The 15,311-nt window shown below is 37.8% G+C and overlaps 1 pseudogene; it reads left to right on the forward strand.

Annotated features, from left to right (window-relative positions):
- The first annotated feature begins 13,277 nt into the window (after positions 1-13,277).
- Positions 13,278-13,862, forward strand: LOC148021133 (uncharacterized; annotated as a pseudogene).
- The last annotated feature ends 1,449 nt before the right edge of the window (positions 13,863-15,311 follow it).

Below are 15,311 nucleotides of genomic sequence, written 5' to 3' on the forward strand. Positions count from 1 at the left end.
ATCCACTAGCTCCCAAGTATCATTCTTCATTATGCTATCATAATTTACCTGCATAGCTACTCTCCATGCTAGATCAACAAGTGCTTCTTCCAAGTCTGCTAGCTCCTTTACTTCTCTTATAATATTAGTCATCAAGACCATATTGACTATGTGAGAAAAAGCCTTTGTTTGCTCCTCTATTCTCAAAGACCTTCTTAGTCCATCTACCTTTTCCTCAACTATGGTAGGATATGATAACTGTGATCATGGAGCTACTTCACCCATTGCAGCAATGGATTTTTCAATAGCATGATTATAGGTTGGTGAACTTTTTTCTCTTCATCTGAAGATGATGCTTTCTCCTCCTAGGGAAAAATCTTGGGATAGAACTACTTCTTCATTGGATGATAAAGTGGAAGAAATTATATTCTCCTCCTCCACTATATGTGGCTACTCCTTGAACACCACATCATGGCTCACTATGATCTTCTTTGCCTCTTAGTTATACAATTTGTAAGCCTTTTGCTCATTACTATAACCCAAGAAGATACATTTTGTGTTTTTTGGATTCAACTTATTTCTCTTATCCTTTGGACCATGTGCATAATATTCACATCAAAAAGTTTTAAAGTGAAAGACACATGGTTTCTTATGAGAATAGGCCTCATGAGGCCTTTTGTCCTTAAGAGCCTTTGTATAACTCTGATTGAGAATATAAAATGTTATGTTAATAACTTTTGCCTAAAAGTGGTTAGACAATCCCTTGTTCTTAAGCATGCACCTTGCCATTTTCACAATGGTGGGATCTTGGCATTCAATAATGCTATTCCATTGAGGTGTATGAGATATTATTTATTGATGCTTAATCCCTTTGCTCTTGCAAAAGTCTTCAAACTCCTTAGAGTTGAACTCACTACTATCCTTTGTTTTAAACTTCTTCACACTTTATCCTGTTTTATTCTCAATAAGTTTTAGCTATTCTTTAAACTTACCAAAATCTTGAGTCTTATCACAAAGAAAGTGCATTCACATCTTTCTAATGTAGTCATCAACGATTAACATAAAATAAGAAGTTTCTCCCAAGGCTTGTGTAGGCATTTTATTGCAAAAGTCAACATGCACAAACTCTAGAGGAGCCTTGGCTCTATTCTTGCCTTATTGTGAAAATGACTTTCTCTATTGCTTGCCCATCATACAAGCTTCACATGATTTTGTCATTTTAATTCTATTGCAGGTAGATGAGCAACCATACATTGCCTATGCATCTTCTTTAACACTACAAAACCAATGTGATCAAATATTTCATGCCAAAGTATACTTGTGCCCACACCAAGAGCGCCTGTAAGAGCACTTAGCTCATTTAAGTTGTTCCTTCTTTCTCCTTTGATGACAACTTTGCTAGCATTATCGATAATTTCTACACCTGTCTTAATGAACTTCACCTCATGGCAAAGATCAATTATAGAAAGATTTCTCTTAAGTCTTTGGAATATATAACACATTTGAAAGATTTTTAAGTTCACCATTTGTAGCAACAAAGGAAATAATACATGTGCTCTCAGTAAGACATTTTGAATTATTCCCAAGTTTCTTCATAGTGATGGATTCTTGTAGAGGCTTCATAGAACTGTATGGACCTTTCTTGTTGGTCATGTGATAGCACACACCACTATCAAATACCCATAAGTTAGTAGTAGATATTTTTTGTGCCGATGAACACACTTCCTCAATAGTCATTATGAATAACTCCAACTCTCCTTCAGTCGTATAGGTTGTCTCCTTCCTCCTTTAGTCTTCATGATGCCATTCTCTTTATTAGCCTTCGATAGGGTAATCTGCAATTGCATATCCCTTCTTCTTGCAGTAGAAGCAGTCTCCTTGAAACTTTTTCTTACCACCCTTCTTCTTCTTGTCACCATTAGTAGAGAAACCACCTTTGTCTTTTGCATTGGCAGAGAATGCAACATCTTCACTATTGCTACCTTCTCGGGCTTTAAGTTGCAACTCCTCCTCCATTAGTAGTGCACAAAATTCCTTAAACATCAAAGCTTGGGGTCTCACACGTGAGTGTTTAGGGTAGCTCCCAATCCATCAAACTTTGTAGACAAATCTAGACACCTTCGAGCTAGCTATTCACTAGTCTTTTGTGTCCCATTTCACATTTTTTATTGACTCCTTAGTTCATTCCAAGCCTTTGATGCCTTGATTGTATCCTAAATCAAGGTCAAAACATTGATAGAATAGCTTGTAACTAAGGCATACAATGTATATGTGTTCCTTTGTTTCCAAGTTCATAGAAGATTTGCGTTTGGATGAATCATAGTACTTGAATTTGATGGGTCAGAGGTGGGTTGTGATTCTAGGTCACTCCCTAGCACTGTCTCCTAAAGCCCATAAGAACCAAGGATAGTTATAATTTCAAACTTCCACAAAAACTTGCCTTCGCTGAAGGTTGGTAGGCAAATTCTTAGTGTTTGAATTGTCGGTAGAACACCATTTGATGTGCCATCACTACTATTTGATGCATCAAATGACATTTCTCCTCTTCGTTGTTGAATCCCTTGCCTTTTATGTACTCTTCACTGTTAGAGCCCCTGGGGTCTGATACCATGTAAAAATTACACAACATAGTGGATAGAGTTTGAGCAAGGAGTAGAGGTCACTCAGTAAATATGAGAAGAACTAAAACCGCTTTAATCTCAAACTAACTAATACAAAGATGGCTTTGTCCACCAATGTACTTCCACTTTGAAGCTTAAATGGTGATCTAGACAGATGGTAAGAAAAGAGCTTAAGGGTAGTTGGAAGAACTCTGACTAAATGAAAGATAGATTGATGATGGCTTTTGGAGGGGTTTTCCTTTTATAGACCAGGAAGGTAGTCTAGTCAGCCTATTCGACCATATTATGAAACTTCTCTAGTCAGTTGGGGAATATTCCAATGAATATTTTCTTTAATGTTGGACTAGATGTATTGTCCCTAGACCTTGTTAGAAAAATTTCACCTTTTTTCCATTCGATCACATAGACCTCATCTAACATACAAGTCAAGACCCAACCAATGTCCATGCTCACACATGGATTCCCCTCATAATGGGAGTCTTACAACTTAGAGCACCATGGATCATTGGTTATACCTTACGAGGATGGGTCATTGAGCATATCTAACATATATGACTCCAAGAAAATGTTCATAATATCATATTGTGGTTATATCTTTATCCTTATATAGTTACACCATAACTTGTTAGAAATTTTCAAAAGAAGTTCCAAAATGATAGCCTCTAATTTTGGCACTGAAAAGGCTAAAAGTATATGGATCAATATCAATAAATCTTTGAATTTATCCAAAATTATATGCTGTGTGATCATTAATTTTACTTCATTGATATATATTTTGGTGCATTGTAAATACTTAGTTTGGAGCTATAAAGTCATTGCATATATATTTTATTCTTACAACCTTAGGAAACTTGCCTTCAATATATGCAATACCTAAAAGGCTCATACTTTAGTCCTTTTGTATGGTCAAAATATTTCAATTTAATAAAGATACAAAGAGGTGTAAAGGGACTCTTAAGAAAAGGTAGTTGAGGAGGTCAAATCACGGTGTCAAGATAGTCTGTGCTACGTATGCTAGGAAGACATCAAGTCTTTGGCTTTGGGAGTGAATAAGAGAAGTAAGGGATAGACCAATGTATATGATGTTAAAGAGATTCTTAAGCGAGTATTAATGCTAGATTAGGCATATACTTATATGAGAACAGAGATGATGGCAGAGATTACATAGAGTAGAGACCAATGAGAGATGAAACAACATACATACAAGAGATCACATGCTCAAAGTATCCCAAAACCAATTGATTAAGAAAACTTGTTTATAATGAGTCTCCCCTCCACTATGTCCTATTTCACCCTATTATATCCAAAAACTCACACCAAACACTAGCTGCTACTTTGCTACTTAAATGGAAAATTTGATGATTCCATTGGCTTCGAAAGGGGGTAAAACCTTAGGATACCTAGGACACTTGGTCAGAACTCTCCCGAATTGCTCCTTGTCTCTTTTTTGTCAAGAGTGTTGTTTGCTGCCTTAAAACTGTAATTGCACGTGATGGGAATTTAGGAGCCCTTCTTTTTCCATGAGATCTCTCAAAATTGGCTGACAAACCACTTACTTTATGCATAACACCCTATTCTAGAAGTTTACTACACCTTTTAAGGATATTTATAAGAAATAATATCCAAAATATCAAAAATAGGCTAAAATTGTCCAAAAATCCTGTAATTTTGAACCATCCATACTATGTATACTAAGACTAATGGCTAATATGACATTGACTCTCTAGATTAATAAAAATCTGGATGAGGATGCACTCAAGGGTTTTTCACACAATGTCCGTGTAGTGGCACAACAATGGTTAATGCTTGTGGCTCTTTAACTTCTATCTTCCTTCTTTCTGAAACTCTCTTTGTCCATCCTCTCTTTTCTCTCATACTTGTGCAAAAATTATGGAATCTTGGTGTGTGTGTTTTATATCTATTACATAAGGATTTGTGAAATTCTTTTATGAAACAAATAAACTTACAGTAAGAAATTCATAAATTATGGTAAAAAATCACAGAAGGGTCAAGAAAATATCACAAAATAGGTTACATAGGGATATGTAAAACATGCCATGAATGCACATGATATATAGGATTTATATACCAATGACAGACCTGAGCAACCACATACCTCTTAGTTGGTTCAACAAGGTGTAATGCAGGCTCTTATCAATCTCTATGATAACAATATCTTACAAGGATGTATATGTAATGTTGAAGCTAAATGCATGTTGTTGGAATTACTAACCATGGAAAAATTGGAGCTTCAAGCTTATTTGTGGGCATCAATGAAGTATTTTTGTAGCAGTGGTACTACTCTTTTACAATCTTTTCAAGGCAGGAATGCACTACATTGGTTAGTATCATTGCTTAAGCAATCATCTTACCTAGAGTTAGAATATGCATTGGTATTGTTTTCCACTCTCTTTGCTGATATTGATGCTAATGGGTGGGCTATGATGGTTTATACACCTCCATTGGTTAGTAGGTGATCATGGGCTTCATTAGAAGGATAGCTAGCATGGAAAATCTTGGATGTTGGTATGCTTTCATTGGTCAAACTTCTTGGGAAATGTTCTACCAAGATAGAGGAATATGCTACCTTCATCTTGATTTGTCTTTGTATCTACCATGAGGATATTCACCATTGTATAGAGATGGCTAATAATCTTTTGCTAAAGTATGCTACATGGAAAAAGAAAATGCTTGCATTAATTGCTACTTGGTGCAATCACTTTAAGGATAGTGCTTAGCCTACTATTCAAGATGTGGTTACTTCTTTAGAACATTTTGATATTGGTCTTATGTCTAAATCCGCAGAATATTTCTCATGGTGCATGGAAAGAGCACCACGCACACACTAAGTGAATAGAAATTGAGGGTTGTCTGTAAATAAGAAGGAACCCATTCAAACTTAACAAGTAGATAGAACCCACCAAACCTAGATGGGTGATCAAGAACCCCAATCTGTAGGACTAGAAGATATACATGACACGGAAAGCCAGATGCATAGAAGGATGGACACCATTGGAGGTGAAATACTACCTGACTTAATCAACCCCATTGACAACGAGGTGGAGCAAGAGACCAGAGATATGGAAAAAACCAGTACGCATCACAAAAATGAAGAGCTCAACTTGGGAGATTTCCCAGTCGAAATCCAACAGATGGTGAATAAATATGATGCGCACACCAGGATGGACCATCATGGTAGCCCATTAGAGGACATCATAGCGGACCTCAAAGAGTAGAGAAAACTAGGGAAAACCTTGCAAATATCTTCAAGGAGGGCGAGGAGCTCAAAGCTCAAACTCAATAGCCACTCCCATAGAACTTGATGGCGAGAACTTTGAGGAGGACGAGGAGCTCAAAGGTTGAACTCAAGAGACACTCTCATAGAGTTTGATGGAGAGAACTTCAAAGAGGACGAGGAGCTCAAAGCTCAAACTAAATAGCCACTCCCATAGAACTTGATGGCCCCCCATAAGGCTCTCCTATTGCCTTCTTATACAGGCTTTACATCTACTCATACGTTGTGTTTTTGGACTTTTCATAAAAAGCTTAAGGCTTTTAATTCCTTTAGCTTTTCCTTAAAAGCTAAGAACGTTAAAACATTAAGGCAAAATATTTAAAGCTTAAAAAGCTTAAGCCCCAAGAATAGCCTTTAAAGACTAAAATATATTGATATGCCGTCCTTCATTCATAAACGTTGCCACTTCTAGTCCCACGGAATATGGCGCCATGATATGTGTCTTCTTCGTGTTTGCCTTTCAGCCTACAAAATATGCCATTATTGTGCTGCCACCTGCCTCACCATCTTCAAGCCGCCATTATTGCCATCCAGCTGCTACATTGTCATCCTATTTGTCAACTCCATGTCATTCACCGTGTTTCAGTACGTCGACCCCTTCCCATCGCATTACAATTCCTTTTGCAGAATCCAAACTCTCTTGTCTTTTCTTCAATGTAGAAGACACTCCCTCTGTAGCTGTAGGGTCTCGACTTTCTTGGACAAACTCGTTCTTGTTGGAGAAGCGGTCGTCAAAGTTGGACAAGATGCAGAACATGTCCTCGGTCTGCTGCTTAGAGGGTACAAGGACCTGTACTTAGGTCCACTTGTGATGCAATAATATGCATTAAGAGGATGCACTTCTGCTCTTGCTAAGTCCATTTAGCCAGAATCAATGGGTAATACGTTCCAGAAAGGAGCACAATGCCTTGTAAATAATAGTCCTTCTACCAAGCTAATCTCCAACTAGCTAATGAGGACCCCCACTTTGGTTGCAACACATGTTGAATTTGTTGTGCATACTAGATGACTTCAAAGCCATTCTCAACAACAACATTGCACGCTTTTGTGAAATGCTGAAGGCAGCATGGTATCAATGTACAATACATGAAGCAAAGGCAAATCACTTAAAGCATTAGCTTCCATGTAGCTATTCATCTATCCACTTTGCGGCTTGCTAAACTGTCAATCCACCCGTGAAACTCATGCACCCTCCTACTTTCATTAGAGGCCTCCCTCTTCCTTTTCCTGTGATAAAGCAGGTCTTCTGTGTCCAAGACATATGAGACCTTTGAAGTATTGCAAGAAATCTTGTACTCAAGCCCATTGCCAACACAAACATATTTCATAATTTTGAGCATTACTGCATGTTCATCATCTTCATCAAAATGATGTTTGTTCCTTGACAAGAAGACAGGACATTGCTCTCTTAAGTTTGAAACAAGTAGTAGAAACTCATTGAGATACTTTGAAAACTTTGAATCCATAGCATTTGCAGCTACTTCTAGTTTTTCAGGACCACCTTCCATAAGCTGGATAGAAAATTGATTGGGATTTGACCTATGCTCAAGTCTGTATATGTTCTCCTCATGCAATATCACACATGCATTTTCATATAGGAGGATGTGATTTTTCATAAGAATATAGTGCAAGTAGCTTGTTTGCCATCTCATTAGATGCTACAACTTGGAGATGCTTAACTAGATTAAAGATAAGCTTATCCAAAGTAAAAAGGACATATGATTGAGTTCCAATGATTGCCCGACAATCATCCTCAAACTTCGCATTATTAGTAAACCCATGAATTTTTTATAAATATAACTTGGCTAAATTTATTGCATGTATAGTCATTCTAGATACAATGTTATCAATGTTGTGTTCATCCCAATGACATCATATGTCAACTTTGATGAAGCATGTCAATCTTTCAACACACTGCCACTAACCAATTCATATAGGCCTCATAATAATCATCGCATAATTTATATCGAAACTCTATTTGTGATTCTCAAAATCCAAGACCTATAAGCAAAAGTATTGTTCTCTAAATCACATCCCATTCATAGTTTTAACCAAACGGCAAACAAAAAGACACACAGAACGGAAAATTTTTTTGACATTGACTAATGAGTTCAAATTCCTAGTGAAAAACTCCACCCTCAGGTTCATAGTGATAGACGCACAACGTCATGACAGCGTGCAAGAGGCAGACCTAACACTGAGTGAGCTTCTCATGAAGCAGCTCATAGACAATATGTCGACAACAGAAGAAAGCACATCAGCACTAGCTACCTCATTGCTTGTAGGATTAGGAGTTACCCACCAGGGCTCCAAGAGCCAGCCAAAAATCCCTATAGTTGCGAAGCAATTAGATAAGTACCAGTTGGATAACAACCCTTATAGTTTTGTGGAGCGATTCAAGCATGTCTATGAGACCAATGGCCTCACTAATCTCACTCAATGCTCACAAGCTTTCGTCCCACTACTAGCCATTGGGTGTATAGTGACATCTCTAGCGACGCTTACACATCGTAAAGCGATGCCACACTACATCACAGGTGACGTCATTGGTGTTCATTGCATATGTGGCACCTAGAGACCCTTTAGCGTCGCTATTCATATAAAATTGCTTATAAAAACTGCGCATCGCTTAAGTGATGACAAGCGTCGCATAAGCAATGACAAACATCACTTAAGCAACACTTGCATGCAATGACTAGAAATTGATATGTTTTTGGCTAATGAGATTTATATATACATACTCAAAATCGTATGTCTCTCTCTCTCTCTCTTTGATCTCTCTTTTTGTAGCTCTATCTAGTGTTCTCTCTCTCTCTCTCTCTCTCTCTCTCTCTCTCTCTCTCTCTCTCTCTCTCTCTCTCTCTCTCTCTCTCTCTCTCTCTCTCTCTCTCTCTCTCTCTCTCTCTCTCTCTCTCTCTCTCTCTCTCTCTCTAATTTGGTGCTCGCTTCCTTGCACTTGTAATTGCTCTCAATGCTCTCATTGTTTCTATTCCGCATAGTATTGCTGAGGTTGGTCCAACACGGTGCGTAAGCGATACAAATTTACAATTTCGGCCTAAACATGAATTATGGTAAACAATGCTATCTCTCTTTTATGGTTAATCTTTGAAATTGAAACTTTAAATTGAATAAAAATGAGACTACTGTGTTTGTTTATTGAAAATTAAAATTAAAATATATACATAGAGTATTGCAGGCAGGACATCGAACTGGCAAAACACATGTACCTGAATGCATGAGCTCGATGGCTCATTAGATTCCATTTTTAGTGTGCTTTTTAATGATAGGTTACATTATAGGGTTTTGATAAATATATAGACATATTTATCAGTTGCCACTTTTCTAGTATATAAAAAATTAAGAATTGGAAGAATCCCAAGTTTTTAAATATGGTACTAAAAAATATATATATATATTGTAATGACCATAAGGTTGAGCCTAGCCCAAGTCCATGATGTAATGCCAACTAAGCTATAGGACTGGACCTTGCCACGTAGGTATAACTCCCAAAACGGCCTCAACAGTTCAAATGTGGAGACATTCTTGATGTATGACCAAATGGGAATAAAGAGAGAAGAGGACACTTGGAATAAGGGCTAGTTCTGGACTAAACATGCGCACACCACATTGGTGGAGGCAGCAAGCAGTTCTCCCCTAAATCACATAGTAGTTCTCTGTTCATCATGCCATCCATTGCTTTACACAGACTCAATTGGGTTATCTTTCGACACTACTCTGTCCACATGAGTCACCCAATTTCACCCTAGAGCCCTCCTTATGAGGATGCCTTGTTGTATATGGAGTTTTCCCATGCAACTCCAATGGAAGAAATGTCCAAGCTGTGTCTAATATGGTGGTTTAGATCAACAATACTAATCAAGCCCTTCTCAGTTATCTATCCACAAAAGGCTCCCACACACATAAGCCTCACCCCAACGTGCATCCCAAAGAATTTTTCGGCCTTCACAAAGAAGATATTTTGACATGGTTGGATCTTTTTGAGAACGTTGTTAGCTATCAGCAATGGCCTAATACCCGCAAAGCAATGGAGGCCCACACTTTGCTCGAAGGCATAGCTGCCATGTGGTTTCTCCAGTAGCAAGAGGATGCTATCAAAATAGATTGGGTAAATCAAAGATCTTTGTTAATTCAAAATTTTGCTAATCACAATGTCACGTAGACTACTCTTGAGCGATTAAAAACATTGACACAATAGAAATTTGAACCAATAGCACAGTTTGCGATTAAGCTAGATTAATTATCACTGCGTGCTGATCCCACCATGTATGAAGAAATGAAGTTGTTCTTCCTTTGGCCTTGCCTTCACCATGATCTGTCTCGCCGGATTTGCGACCAAGGCCCAACTTTGTTCTATAGTGCAAGTAAGTACTAAAGAGAGTGAAGAACTTTCATTTGCAATGGTCTGGGCTTTTACCAAATTTCACCCATATCTTCATGGAACCATTGTCACTATCGAAATTGACCATCAACCCATCATCCCTCTTCTGCAAAAATCCCACCCACCACGAAAACTTCTTTGATGGGCTTTGATGCTTCAAGAATACCAATTTACAATCAGATACATGAAAGGATCGACCAACTACATCGTTGATTAAGAAATTGCACTTGCCACACTTGACAAGAGCTTAAATCACCCAATCAAAAACCTGAATCAAAAACTCGGATATCTCTCACCGATACAAGTGAATGAACCATTTGAGATGGTTGGTTGAGATCTCATAGGTCCATTTCCTACTTCTTTGGCAGGCAACAAATCTATCCTTGTCATGATAGATTATCTAACTAGGTGGTGTGAAGCTCAAGCACTCCCGGATACAAAAGCATCTATAGTTGTGTCAGCTCTTCTCCATTACGTCATATTTCATCATGGCTACCCCAGAACGGAAGAAAGAAAGAGAGATATTATTGTAGACTTACCATATGATACATTAGCTTGCTAAATTGTGAGCCAAAAAGAAAAGAAAGAAAAATATAAATATTGAAAATCATAAGACACCAAGTATCGTACCTAGGTTCAACCTTTTTGTCCCTATTTCATATGACTCGATACATGTGGGTGTAACTTTGCGGTTCCTTAACCAATAAACATGAAAATGAAGAAAACTTTTTAGTGTTAGATTTGGTACTTGTACTTGGTACTTGATTTGATATCAGGTCCCATAATGAAACTTCATTTTTGCAATCGGTACATGGTATATGGTACTTGGTACTTGATTTGGTATAACTTGGTACTTGGTACTAGATTCGGTACTGAGTGCTTGATTCGGTGCTTGGTACTTGATTTCGTACTTGGTATAGATTTGGTGCTTGGTACTTGATTGGTCGGTCTAACTTTGCAGTACCTTAACCAATAAACATGGAAACAAAGAAACATTTTTAGTGTTAGATTTGGTACTTGGTACTTGGTACTTGATTTGGTATCAGGTTTCATAATGAAACCTCATACTTGCAATTGGTACACGGTACATGGTACATAAATTGAAATCAGGTATTGTAACCATGATAGCTTATGGTGAGCTTGATACTTTGAAATCATGTGCTTTGAAACTTCATAGTTTGGATCTTTGAGCTCGAAACTTAGCTTGAGTTGATATGTAGCATAGAATCTGGAACCTCTGTAAAAACTATGGAAATCAAAAGCTTGTTAAGATTAGAACCTAACATTAAAAAACACTGAACTACAATACAAATTCTAATTTGTCTATATCTAGCTTTTCAAGAGACAATAGACAATAGACAATAAAAATAATTACTTGTTTGACAATAGTCAAGTTCAATGATGCACCGAACATACGTTAATATATATCATCAGTAAATATATGTGCATGTTTCTAGAGTGTGTGGTGATCAATCCTCACATATACAAAACAAGTGTCATCCTCACATATGTCTATACAATGAATAGTGATGAATCCTCACATATACAATACAAGTCTCATCCTCAAATATACATAACAGATCCCTATGCACGATCACTATATGAGTCATCACTATACAAGTCAATAGTATCGGACTCATGATCACTATCACCAGTGCCACCACCCTTGCCCCCACCCACAACACCACCATTTCCCCCATCTCCACGATTGTCACCACCATGGCCAATGGTCTAGCCGCTGCTCCCCTATGCCTCTCGCCGTCGCCCCTCAGCCTCCTATTGAGCCACCTCTGTCATGTCATCCTCACCATACTACTCGTGCATTAGTTAGTGAAATCAAATAAGAATATATTACAGTAAACATGAAAATAAACTACAAAACAAAACAGTGATACTCACAAGTGGATCTGGCTTGTCACTAAGTGTCCCTTGTAAAGCGCAGTAGCCGTAGTATGTGGCATACTCCATCTCATGCATTGTAGGTGCACGACCATAGTCTTTGGTTTGCATCAAGACAGAACAAAGATTTACTAATTCCTTCATTCAATTATATTACCTTTGAAAGTTAAAATTTGAACGGTCTATGCTTACAAATGTGGCCACAAATCCATCCCATCCCGTACGACCTAGTCTAGATGTGTGACCAGCTATCACTCTCTTTCGTGTTGCCTCTTATGTAAATTTGATTAAACAAAATAACATAGATTAGAGAATAGTTAGAATCAATCTAGAAAAGTTCATATTAATTCTAATATATGTTAGAAAAGGCACACACCTTCTACTGAGGAAAATTGATGCATAGGCGTCTCTCGTTACGGAAGTATTGCCATGTCTCCATGCACATATCAGCCCTCCTCTTGTTTGCCTCCATCATACAGTAGCGTATGTTTATTTTTCATATTAAAATAAGCATTTGAATATACCAAAGAACTTGTTATATTTCAATGTTTTGGTACTTTGATTGATTTTTTAACTTTGATGTTTTGATAAATGTATCATGTTTTTATGGTACTTGAAAATCAGATTCGGACTGATCAGAGGGTACACCGCCACTTCCTACTAATGGTGGTTGGGGTGCACAGAGTTCCAATATTGCACATGAGCCCATTTATGATGATTTCTACTATGATGAGTCTATTATATGCTGGTCAAATCGTTGTCATGGCACATATCGGAGGCCACGACGTGAGCGCTTTGCACATGAGATGACTCATGGTACTTTTGAGCGAGCACCACCACCTGAGGAGCAACATTGACCTATGGTATGTGACAATTCTCCCTTAGTTTTATTATTGGCTATTTTATAAATCAAAGGCTCATATAAAATGCAACCATATTATTTATGTAGGTATATTCACTTGATGATGAGGATGACTTCACTATCAGTGGTGCACATGTCCCTCGCACACGGCACGGACATGTCATTTTTCAGTTGCAGCTCAAGGTTTCTCGACATCCTCTACCTCCTGATTTGGAGGCTGAGATGGGTGGAGATCATCCGTTGCATTCTCTAGTACAGACATATGATCGAGCATGATACAGAGGATGGCAGAGAGGTTTACTTCCTTTAGATGGAGTGGTTTTTGGCTTTTGGGGAAATCTCTATATGATTGCTCCATCTACCATCAGTGGAGTAGGACGAGGCCTCTTTATTGCATAGGATTTTCATGTGCCCCCTCATTCAAAGGTCACCCTTATGTCTTTTTGTGGACCTATATATAGATGGGGTCTATGGCATCAGCTTACTTGCTACATTTAGAGCATGAGTACTTATGGGTTATGTCTCAATGTAGCCTCTCTTTCTAATAGAGGGATTACACATGCAGAAGGACAAAGACTCTATGTTGATGGAAGACCTTACTCTCAAGGAAACATAGTAGGTTTAATCAATAGTAGTCAAGGGATGAGTGCAAGAACCAATTGCACGCTTGTGGAGTGTGAGATGAGTAGGGATGTACAAATATACATAGTTGTCAATGCTATTAGATCGTTATGTGCTAGTGATGAATTGCTAGTCAATTATGGATGGCATAGACCTCCATGAGCACCCTTAACAGACGAGGGTTGAGAGCTTCATTGTATACAATCCCTAATGTTATTTTGGCCTCTTGTACCCTAGTTCTACACTTTAATTTACACCACGTTCTCTACTATCTCTAATTTAATTTGATAATTGTATTGTATTGTCTCTAAATGTTTTGTATCTGTGATAATTATTGAATTCCATGCACATCTCTCTTTCCTTTTATATAGAAGCATGCTATTGATACAATCTTCTTTACCTTCAAATATGTAGATTCTAGATTATGACATCGATAATGTCACAAATCAACGTTCACATGACATATCTCACATGTCAATATAGTGCATGAGGATCCTACGTAGGAGTGATCCTAATGCGTATGCGAGACTAAAGAAAAAATATTCTAAGGATGATATCTTTAAATTTTGGGGGTGGAGACCCCAAGAGTCACACCCCCTAAGTCACAAGTCCTTTTACACTTGAGTCCTTTTTGGGCCTTGGCCTCCGGGCACTCTCGTCTCTCGTCTGGCCTCTGAATCGGCTTCTGAAAAATTTTAGACGTCCGTCTTGAGGTCCCGCACTGCCTGGCATCTCCTAGGATCCAATCTGACATCATGGAAATTTATGAAAACTCCCCAACCGTTGCTCGGTGGGTCTTTGAAGCACTTTTGGAGCCTGTCGCTGCTAAAAATCGACTCGATTGCCTATGCCGCCTTTGATAAAGTCTATTTTTTCCTTGAAATTTGAATTTTTTGGTTAATTTTGAGCATGTTTCCCAGGAAAAATCCACCACTCACAAGGTTAGGATAGTATACCCCTTAGACGCTCCTAGCCACGAGGCTATGTGGGGGTGGTTTGAGGTGTATAGTAGAGGCATGGCTAGTGCCTTAGATCTAGTGTCGGGGGCCATTTTAGGTCTCGACAAAGATATTATGTCTCGTTTATTGATGATTTTAATAGATATACTTGGCTATATATTCTGAAGCACACAAAGATGAAGTGCTAGATGTTTTTAAGATTAAAATACATGTTGAAAAAGAGTTTGGATGTTATATCTCATGCTTGAGATCTGATATAGGTAGTGAGAATATATTTCATGAATTTGACATGTACTTGGCTGAGTATGGCATTAAAAGGTAGGTTACATGTAGTTATACATGACAATAAATGATGTGGCAAAAAGGAAAAATACGGTGCTTATGGAAGCTAGAAGAGCCATGCTAAATGAGAAGAATTTACCAAACTATTATTGGGCTGAAGCAATTGTAATTGTAGTATATGTCTTGAAAAAAAATTCTACATTTGGTATTCATGATCTTACACCATATGAGAAACTATACGTGTACAAAACCAAATATTAGTCATCTTTAAGTATTTGGATGTATTGTTTATGTACATGTGCTAGATAAGAAGAGGAAGAAGTTATATCTAAAGGCTGTTAAGTGTGTATTTATTAGTTATACACAAGATAAAAAGCCTAGAAATCCTACAATT

Source organism: Lygodium microphyllum, chromosome 18, assembly GCF_053477565.2.
Source record: "Lygodium microphyllum isolate KBCC chromosome 18, Lygodium_microphyllum_v1.1.10, whole genome shotgun sequence".
Taxonomy (NCBI): Eukaryota; Viridiplantae; Streptophyta; class Polypodiopsida; order Schizaeales; family Lygodiaceae; genus Lygodium; species Lygodium microphyllum.